Below are 10,523 nucleotides of genomic sequence, written 5' to 3' on the forward strand. Positions count from 1 at the left end.
GAGTGCTTGCCTTGCATTTGGTAGGTCTTGAGTTTGATCCCCGGCGGAGTCATATCAAAGACTGTAGTCACTCTGATTTTGCTCCTTAGCATTCAGTATTTGAGAATGAGTATGGGGGTTGAATGCAGTCTGGTTCTGGGGTTACATTTACATTATAGCTTAAAAATGTGATGCCAGTGCCTCCATAAATGTTATAAATCTCAATAAATACCGGTACTTTTGCAACTGCTGTATGTATTTTGTACCATGCATTGTATGTGACTTTAAATGATGTAAACAGTGTCTTTGTTACATAATTTGTCATTACCCTTGTCCTGCTGGCATTTATTACACAGTATTTTCAAATGATTTGATGTCTTAATCAGGTCACAGACCCTTAACTTTTTTTTGCACTGTTGTGGGGTAGTTATTTCTACATTCGTTGCGTTTTCCTGCGGTGTGATGTGTTGCATGAGAAACACCCCCAAATCATACAAATACAGGGCACTACATGTATATAAATGGTACTGTATGTGCAACCCATACTGTATATATATGGGTTCCGCAGAACAAGGGTTAATACCTCTTCCAGGCATGAAAGACCAGCATGAAAAGCAGCTTGCAGGCAGATCTCATGATGAGCAGACAAAAGCTCAAACCAACAACCCCTGGTACACCCATATAGAGACTATTGTACGTCAGTAAAGACCTTTCCCTGATCTGTGTGCTTATCTTGGACACCTTCTCAGTGAAGATGGCAACTCTCACACACGGCAAACCGCCGAGAAAAGAAATCTCCAGCAGAACTACACAGATGGGACGTCTTTTCCTGCCAAATGAAGCAGCGTTCGCGTCATCAGACGGTCGTGTTTTGTCTGGTAAAACCGCTGATGGTTCTGGGGAGAATAGGGGAATGACCGCAGCTTCACCAGTTCAGTTTGCTGGTTCTGTCACAGTGTTAGAAATACCCATCTGCAATTTGCAATAATTGCCTGCCTACCTGCCTAAATGCTAAATAATTGCAGAAGAATAATTAAGCAACCTGTAATTTTGAAGACTGAACAGATCAATACGGATTTAAAGTGTTTTCAATGGTATTTAAGAGCTTTTGTGTTAAGTACTGACTCTATAATATACATTGTACAAGTAATTTTGCATCAATTAATTGCATAAAAATTAATGCGACGAATGCAGAAGTAACTACACCAGAACAGGGAAAAAAAAGTTAGCGGTCTATGACCTGATTAAGACATGGAATTATTGAAAAAATATTGTGTAAAAAATGCCAACAGGACAATCTGTAGTCAGGACAAGGGTTAAATTCTCAATATAGCTATTATACAGTAATGACAACCACCTGTTCTGTATCCTTTTGTGTGCTTTTTTTGCTAACTTAAGCAGTAAACATGCAGGGGACAGGGAAATAACAGACTTGAGTTTATTTTACTTGCAAGTTTTGCTAAAACCTATTTTGGGAAATATACGAGTAATTTAAACCTCCTGTTCTTGCAGAGCTACATCTTGTATGTCCTCTTTTTTGGCAACATCGACTGTACAACTGTTACAGTAGAAGGGGGTCTTATTTTTAGTCCCTGACTGTCTGTCGATATGTGAAAGTTGAGCTAACATTAGGCTTGTTCTGTCCAAGTTTTTCTGTATTTTTTAGCACCAGTAAAATGGTTACAGATGAACTCATTGTCACATTATAGTAGACTCTTCAATTTGTGCGAAATTTGCCAAGCGTTGTACCCTGTGCGATTTCTGTGTAATAAAATTCATTTTGAGCTTTTTTGCGGGACAGTGTTTTTCCTCTATTATATCTTTATTCTAAAGTCAATTTTTAGTTTTTTCAAAGATTTATGAAGGGTCACCAGGTTTCCCCCCTCCCAAAAAAAACAGGTTGAAAGACAGCGTAGGGGGCTAAATCACAGCATAGGGGGTCCAAATCACATTATAGGGGGTCCAAATCACAGCATAGGGGTCCAAATTACAGCATAGGGGGTCCAAATTACAGCATAGGGGGTTCAAATCACAGCATAGGGGGTCCAAATCACATTATAGGGGGTCCAAATCACAACATAGGGGGTCCAAAACACAGTGTAGCATCACACACTCAAATAGCCTACTAAGAACTCGTCCTTAAGTCGGGCTTTGAATGCCTAACATCCTATCCAAACTACCAAATCCCCAATCTGTATTCCCTTCCAGTGTGGAAGTAACGGATTTGAACCCACGACCCCCAGGTTTTCAGTCCGTTGCCAAGAGGCAGGGCAGCTAACCGATCGAGCCACAAGTTTTGGATTAGGAAGTTTTGGCTTTTCACTGGAGCGAATTCCTTCGAGAGGAAGAAAAGCCACCTGCAAAGACGTGTAATAAGAACTTCGCCGGAGGAATCTTAAAGAAGCCAGCAAGGATCAGGAACTAGGGGTTACCCGAGGTCAAGTAGAAAGCCAAGTTAGCCAACATTTGCAAGCAAATGCAAATTCTCCGTTTCTATTGTACAAAATGCTGCTTCAGTTTGATAGATGTGAAAGAAATGATGCGAATAATTTCCTAAATAAAGATTAAAATTAAACTTTGAAGTTAGCCAACATTTGCAAGCAAATGCAACATAACTCTCCTTTTTAATGTTGCTTTAGATTTTTGTTTGTTTGATAGATGTGTGAAAGAAATGATGCGAATAATTAACCAAATAAAGATGAAAAGTTTGAAGTTAGCCAATATTTGCCAGCAAATGCAAGATAATTCTCCCTTTTATATTGTGATGTTTTAGTGAATTCTGTTCGATAGTTGTGTCAAAGAAATGATGTAAAGAATTTCCCAAATAAATAACAAAAGCCAAGTATGAGATGTCACCAGAAGACAAAATTTTTATTCTTTTTTTTTTCCATGTGGTAACTAACACTGTTTCCTTAAAATTTTCCTTCCCATACCAGTTGGTATGTTTTTATCGAGTCGCGTATCTCTCTTGAGTTTTTACATGATTTTACAACTTCAAATACTGTGTGGTTTAGACTCTACGAACTTACCGGTAGCAAGTTTACATGTACAAATGTATGTTTCAACCACTTTCAAGAATATTTCATATTATTAGTATTACATGTACATAGTTATATGTTTCACACTGCTGCATCAAACTCTGCATATTAATTTTAAGACACTATTTGGCCTGGTTAATATTATTCTACACCTTCTTTTCACCGTATAATATTACTGAGCCCCGTCAAACCTTATACCAAAAATCTATGAGCATTTGTGCATACCATGACTTAATAATAAACCAACCTTGGCCATGGGTTAACAAAGACACTAAAAGACAAAAAAAACTTTGTCAGCAGCTTATAATTTATATTAGAGACAGCAACAAAATGTAGTCTTCCTCTTTGGCTCTTTTTGTCTTATTGAAGGAGCCTTTTGTTGGACAGTGTGAACATCTTAAAAGACTAGTATTCATGTTTTTAATCTTAATATGCAGATAATATATACCTGTACTGCAAGACTGGCAAATGTACAAAGGTAAGAAGTAATATTACCCAAAATGAACTTTGAACAAAAAAACGAGAAGTAAGAACTGAACAAAAACTGACTTTTACATGAGAAGGCCATACCAATTCAATTTTCTGGTTCTCAGATTCACAAAAACCATGCTGACCTGAAAATTTTACATGAAAACTGAGCCTGTACCTAACTGATACACTCAGTTTTAAGCAGAAGATATACTTGAATTCAAATTTTACCCTCAGCCCCCAGATTTTCATCTTGATGCTAAACCTTTACTTCAAATGCCTGAGAACCAAGACATTAAATTGGAGTGGCCCTTCACAATAAAGATGGTGATCCTACTGCATCTGTTGTGCACTGGAGGCTGTCCCAGCCTTCAAATCGTCATCATGGTAACTGGAAGCTGTCCCCTTATTCATATTGTCAAGGCAGCTTCTTAAGATTCTTCAAGACATGGATGACACCTGTGGAGGAGGGGACGAAAGAAAGAGGAGTTTAAGTTTGTTCAACTTTGCTTGTTTCTTTGCATTACTGGTATACTGCATTACAGACTGTATCACACTGGAGGAGTGTAAGTTTTTATTTGTTTTGTTTTGTTTTGTTTTGTTTCTTTGTATTACAGGTATACTGCCTTATATGCCTCACGGACTGTATCACACTGGAACAGTGTAAGTTTTTTTTGTTTTTTGTTTGTTTTGTTTGCATTACTGGTACACTGCCTTACGGACTGTATCACACCAGTTGTGTACAATAAGTACAAGCTGTGTAAGACCGGACTGTAAGGTTTGAACCACTCACACCGGGAAGGTCCCCTACTCTTTTCAATAAGTGCGGTGGGATCTTTAACATGCTGAAGGTGTGTCTCTCCCCAAACACGGGACCTTTATTTAACATCCTATCCGAGGGACATCCCTAACCAAAGCTAAGTACTCATTTAAACCTGAGTGAGGTAAAGAAAGTCGTATAAAGTGCCTTTCCCAAGGGCACAAGATCGGTGACATGGGCAGGATTTGAACCCGGGACCTCTTAGGTGTGAGCTGAACGCGCTACCGACTGCACCACACGACCCCACCAGTTCTGACTCTTAAAATTTGATAACATTTCAAAGTCAAGTTCAAAAACCTACATGTGAACTTGGAGAAGATACAAGGTCTGCAAAACAGTAGTACTGTATAGAGGAGAGTCAGGGTTGAACGAGTTCAGACTAAACCAGTCAAGTTCATGGGCAAAGTTGCACACATGTGCAGAATCTGGCAAGTCCAGGCTTAGGCCCTGGTGTCAACATTGTAGCATTGAACGGTGGCCAACTTGCTAAGCTGGTGTACTACTATACCGGCTATACAGATACAGAAGCTGGTGTGTTACACCGAAGGGCGGTTATACCGGCTATACAGATACAGAAGCTGGTGTGTTACACTGAAGGGTGGTTATACCGGCTATACAGATACAGAAGCTGGTGTGTTACACCGAAGGGTAGTTATACCTGCTATACAGATACAGAAGCTGGTGTGTTACACCAAAGGGTGGTTATACCGGCTATACAGATACAGAAGCTGGTGTGTTACGCCGAAGGGCGGTTATGCCGGCTATACAGATACAGAAGCTGGTGTGTTACGCCGAAGGGCGGTTATATCGGCTATACAGATACAGAAGCTGTTGTGTTACGCCGAAGGGCGGTTCTACCGGCTATACAGATACAGAAGCTGGTGTGTTACGCTGAAGGGAAGTTATAAAAAAGAAAAAAATTCAGAATGAACTGCAAAATGCTCATATTTTGCCCTGAACAGTTGAAAACAGTCCTTTTCTTCCTAGTTGTTACAGTTATTCCATCTTTCATTGTAATGGTATCATTAAAAGCTAAAAATTCATTGTTAAAATTTGAACCTGCCTGGTGTGTTGACTTCATGGCTCCTATCGTACCATTTTGGGCCATAATAGGATGCCTAGGCCTGTTTTCATTTTTTTTTTTTTCGCACGTCCATTCCATTTTTTTCTAAAAAAATCCGTCAACCAAGAAATTAAATTGGTGTGGCCTCAGATCAATCAAAACTTCAAGAACTTGGAACACAATGGCTACTCACATCTATTTGTCAGAAATAATGTGGGACTCTGAGAACCAAGGGATGAAATTGGTGTGTCCTAAGTTAGCAGAAGAAAGGACAGAGTGCATTTGTACATTCACAAGTAGGGCAGGTCAAGTTGGGAACCCTGAAAACAGACGTGTCCAATTTCCGGCACGCTCCCTTGAATTTGACCTTGGGAGACTGTGAACGACCTCTAACGGCAGATGTTCCGCCTGCGGTGGGAAGAATTTCCAGGTCGCGACCGTTTAGAGCTGATCGTACGTACAACAAATACTCGGGTCTGTGTACGTATCCGACTTCGTCATTCGCACTATGTGAGCCACACCTCTAACATTAAAAGATGGGGCAAACATTGAAAACGATGCCAAACAACTTAACACAAGTGACCTTCTAAAACTACTACAGCAGTCTGTGGCAACAGTGGCTGATCATGATACAGTTCTTCTAGTTATACAGTCAAAACTTTCAAAGTTTAGACAACTTGTGATGTTTGGGTAGAGAAAATTATAAACTGAATCAGATATCAACTATGCGGCTTAAGGGGCCTTACAAAGTTTAACATCATTTGATGAAGGTTTAAAGTTAAAATTTTTGGTCCAACACAAAAAATTCTCACACCTAGAGCTTTCGACCAGTCACTCTGGTCTTCCTCAGTAGACTGACCCAGTGAAGCTTGTCACATGGCTTCTTTGAAGTGTGACGTCAACACTGGGTCAAAGTTATCTGGTAGACAATGTCGGCCCCCATCGCATCACACTTCAAAGAAGCCACGTGACAAGCTTCACTGGGTCAGTCTACTGAGGAAGTCTGAATGATTGGTCGAAAGCTATAGGGGAGAGAACTTTTTTGTGTTGGACCAAAAGTTTTAACTTTAAACATGTAACTACCAACACAGATGAACTTTCATGATAGTTGACGAAGGTATGATATCGTGGAACTCTAGTTCACATTGTCTCCTCTTGGTGAAAGCCTTGCTTTTTCCAACGTTTAATTTCGCTTTCGTAATCAGTAACCAAAACCATGTTTCTGGAACAGTCCTTTAAGAATCTGTTTCTCCCACCAAAAACCAGACTTGGAATGAGTCCAACTTTCTCAACAAGTGGAGCCAGTTTCAAGTTCAAAGTGATGATTTGAAAATCGACTCCCCCAAAGCAACTTGTCTAGCTAATTTACGCTTTTTGGCCAAGAAAAGGTGCTATATTGGCCAGATCAGGTCTTCCATATTGTCTTTAACTCAAAGTGGCGACACTAATCTTGTATTCTTTTGCTGGATAGAGAACAGACAAAATTTCTGGCTACCAGCGGAGAGCCAAGCTGAGGCCTGGGAAAAAAAATGTTGTGTTTCTTGCTTCCCGACCGACCCTAGAAAAACCTGTCGACCCTTAGCCTACATAGCATGCCAAAAACTGGGGGTTTTGTGGGTCTTCAGGGTCTTTGGGAGCTTTTATGTGCTATTTTCTGATTGCATATAGACAACATAGCCGGCCTGGTTGTTGTTAGAACTGAGCTAATCAGAAAACAGCCGAAGACCACCAAACCCCCAGTTCTATAAGCCTGCTATGGAGGTTACAGCCCTAGCCTTTTTTTTTTTTGTGGAACCCTGCAAGTGACATACATTTGTAATTTTTCGAGCTCATCAACCTTTTCTAGCTCCATGATCTGACAGCTGAGTGATAAAGCTTTTTACAATCAGTTTTCCAACATTGACATTGAAAATATAAGTGTCCTCGTGCAAGCTTTACTTTGTTCAAGTGTACTGGATAAGTTGGGTCACTACCAAAGTCTAATTAAAAACAAGAAGGTCTCCCATGCTCTTATGCAGAGCGTAGGATGGTGCCCATGTCCATTTCCGTAGCCCTTGGGTGACACACAGTTGTGCAAGCACTACAGCAGGGGGCTAGTCCGCTGGTAGTGCTGTGTGTTTGACCTTCCCACACTCTTTCTCATATGTGCTGAGTGCTAAGCAGACAAAGAATTAAAAAAAAAAGAAAAAAAAAGATAATCCCTACCTACCGACCCTAATTTTTTCAGGACTGAAACAGGAAACACAACATCTTTTCCTCGGCCTGACATTTGGCCCCTCCCTACCGTAGCAGTAGTCTGTTGAAATGATTAATGGCAAACTTGCACATCTGTCTTGTATAACTGACGATCGGAAGGGTCAAGTTGTAAATAAGGCCACTTTCGTACTTTATAAAGACGAGTTTTAGCCTTGCGCAATGTTGACATAATGTAGTCTATTGTCGTGACAACACATTTCTCGAATTTATGACGAGAAAAAACGTAAAAAAACATGAGAGATCACATTTTCATAATAAACAATTCTACCTAGCTTTTTGTTTTTTTGTTTGTCTGTTTGTTTGTTTTATTTATTTCACCAGGGGATACAAATCGCCTGACGGTGCTTAAAAAAATTTCAATGTGCCCTGGGGGGGAAAACCGCAAACAAAAGCCATTTACATCAATATCAACTCAGTCCAAATTACAACAAAAGTAAGAAACAAAATTACGCAACTTACTTATAATTGATACAATAGTTTATTTAAGGAATTGTGTTAAGTGTGCTACATACATTTTTGTACTGTTAACTTTGTAATGTTTTGTACGTTCCTGTACTACATGTAACACATTTAACACATTTTGCATGTATATAAATGTAATGTATAGACCACAGGAAGAATAGCCTCTATATAATTATGTGCCTAATTGTGGACCTAAAAAAAACTCAACTCAAACCCAAAGTAACTTGATGCCTGCTGAATACTGGCAGGACTGTTTCGGCTGCCTGTCTGATTTAGCTTTGCCATAACTCAGATAGTGTCTGCGATTTGGCAATCTACCATTTTGTCTGTCCATTTTTGCATCATGGCCAAGGTGTTTAAATCTAAAGCATCCAATGCAGTCTCAGGGTGGCAGAGAAAAAAATATCCTGGATGAGAAAATCTGTCTGATATTAACATGTACTGCCGTTTCTTAGCACATTTTTGTCATTATTTCATACTTCAAGCGCTTGAAATACCCCCAAAACAACCTACATAGTAGGTCCCTTTATTTATTGGGTACCACCCATAAATATCACTTATTATCAAATATGTTTATTGAAGGAAAACATTGTTTCTGAACATTGTTTCTGTTCTGTTTCCTCCTCTTCTTCTGAAAACCAATAAGGTCAATGACCTGAACCAGAGGTCTGCCACCACGGTAACTGGTGTTGGGTTACATAATGTTGCAATTTTGTAGCAGGAGGGATTTAGACCATTATAATTATGTTTGAGTAAGAATTAACAGAGCAGACCACATGCGAAGGTTAACATTATGCATTTGCTTTGCAGATGTTACCTTAAAGTTTCGAGTATTATTTATAGCATTGCAGATCCCTACTAGCCCTAAAGACAGGCAGTACGTTTTGTCACTAGGTTCTGCTGACATTCTGTCTTACATTCTGCACCTGTATCGACCTCTGGCGTAACACACCAGCTTCACAGGCACGCGGCGCGGCGGCAGCTAGCTATATCACACCGAACGACTTGTTACACTCAATCTTTGCACATTTAATTGGAGGAGTAACTGTTGTTTAAAGCTTTCTAGTGATGATGCCCCAACTATGCTTGGTGGCAACGAGTTCCAGTCTACGATAGTTCTAGGAAAATACAAGTTTTTGAAAACCTCAATTCTTGATTGATAACTCTGATATTTGAAGGCATGGCTGTTTCTTGTTCCTTTCTGGGCTGGTTTTTTTCCTTGTACCTAAAATATTTGGGCTAGGTGCACTGGTTTCAAACCCTGCCAAGGTCAAATAGTTAACCACAAGGTCGTGGAAGGGAGGGTCGCTTTCTGCCAAGTCTACACAAGTCACATTTTATGGCAAGTTTCGAGTGTACTTTTTCTCCGGTGCCAAAACCACAAAAACCACATGAAACGCAGTCCCTTGGCACTCTGACATAAATGGTGAACCTGAGCAGCAAACCGGTTTAATCATTCATTCATTCAAAAAGTTCAAGGTCTAAAAGTCAGAATGATCTTGTCACAGTCTTACATGTATGTACGCCCCCTGTGCGAGCATGCTGGTTTCTAAATTTCTACTGGAGTTCAGAAAATTATTTTTAAATGTATTATTTCAATGAAACATGTTACGTTTTACAAGTGGTAAGTGATTTTATGTGGTTTGCGATTTTAGTGGTTGAAGCACATATTTGTACTTTTGTGAAAGATCAGTGTGAATCAGTACAGGAGTTGGCTATATACAAAACTGTTGTCAGTGATTAAAGATATGTGTAGATATGTAAATATTGTACATTTGGAAATGTATCTAAGGCAGCGACACCTGTGCTGCAGTGCAATGTGCCCTGAGGAAGGTGACAGACGGTCACCGAAACATCGGCTGAATAAAAGACTTGGCTGAGTGTGCAGAAAGAGTCTCTTTACTCACAAACTTTTGCCCATATCATGTCCCAGTTTAGGAATTATTATCACAGACCAACACAAAGCATACTTCTTCTAATCTAAACATTGTGTTCAGAAATAAGTTGGACAAAGCTTCCAAAATTCCTGCTTGATGTCGCAGATCTGTAGTGAACCAGGTTTTTATGTCAGTGTGTCTGATATCTTTCCCCTGCCATATAACCCTGTTAGCACAGTATGAAATCAGAAAGACAGACTCACACACATTAAAGACAGTGTCTTGTTTTATGGCCTTTTGCCACTGTTGGCTCAGGTGACCATGTCTGTCTGCTGATTCAAACACAATGTGTTAAATCAAAAGTCTTCACATACATGTACACATGCTTACGCTCACACACTCTCACATTCACACGCACACACACACACACAAACACGCACACACACACATGCTTACGCACACACACTCACATACACACACACGCACACACACACACACACACACACCAACACAATCACACACACACCCACACAATCACACACACACACCTCACACACACA

General features: G+C 39.9%; 1 protein-coding gene across 1 annotated transcript in view; it reads right to left on the minus strand.

Moving 5' to 3' along the window:
- Positions 1-2,870: 2,870 nt before the first annotated feature.
- The window catches only part of LOC109470787 (2-oxoisovalerate dehydrogenase subunit beta, mitochondrial-like), a 25,594-nt gene continuing 17,941 nt past the window's right edge, over positions 2,871-10,523 (minus strand). The window contains exon 11 of the mRNA XM_019769864.1: positions 2,871-3,944. The gene's annotated coding sequence lies outside the window, so the exon portion shown is untranslated. The remainder of the gene's footprint in view (positions 3,945-10,523) is intronic.

Source organism: Branchiostoma belcheri, unplaced genomic scaffold, assembly GCF_001625305.1.
Source record: "Branchiostoma belcheri isolate BF01 breed outbred unplaced genomic scaffold, Haploidv18h27 scaffold232, whole genome shotgun sequence".
Taxonomy (NCBI): domain Eukaryota; kingdom Metazoa; phylum Chordata; class Leptocardii; order Amphioxiformes; family Branchiostomatidae; genus Branchiostoma; species Branchiostoma belcheri.